We start from the raw sequence: 411 nt of genomic DNA, 5'->3' as shown, positions 1-411 counted from the left end.
ACTTCGACCTCCTATTCGTTTCAAACGAGTCCTGTGTGGAAATATAATGCATAATATTTCACAGAACAGCAGGCCCTCCCAATGGACACCCTGTATAAACTCCCACCCTCAAGCCCCTCCCTAACAACCCCTAACCCTTAGCCTTGTACCTTTACTGTTGCTTCCGATTTTTATCCACTTCACCAACGGAATTTACTCCCCCTACCTTAACAACTTCTGCTTCGACTCCTCACCCTTACTACAACCCATACACCAACCGCTCGAACTCCAACCCCAATAAAAAAAAAACACACACTCAAGCCCTCCCCCTTCCCCTTACCCAAAGGCCCACCCTCGAATCTCTGCCCAAAACACTTATCCTCTCCCTCTAACTTCTATCCCCTAAGCATTCTCCCTTCCCCAACACACTAA

Source organism: Penaeus monodon, chromosome 33 (assembly GCF_015228065.2).
Source record: "Penaeus monodon isolate SGIC_2016 chromosome 33, NSTDA_Pmon_1, whole genome shotgun sequence".
Lineage (NCBI taxonomy): Eukaryota > Metazoa > Arthropoda > Malacostraca > Decapoda > Penaeidae > Penaeus > Penaeus monodon.
This window is presented reverse-complemented; position numbering follows the sequence as displayed.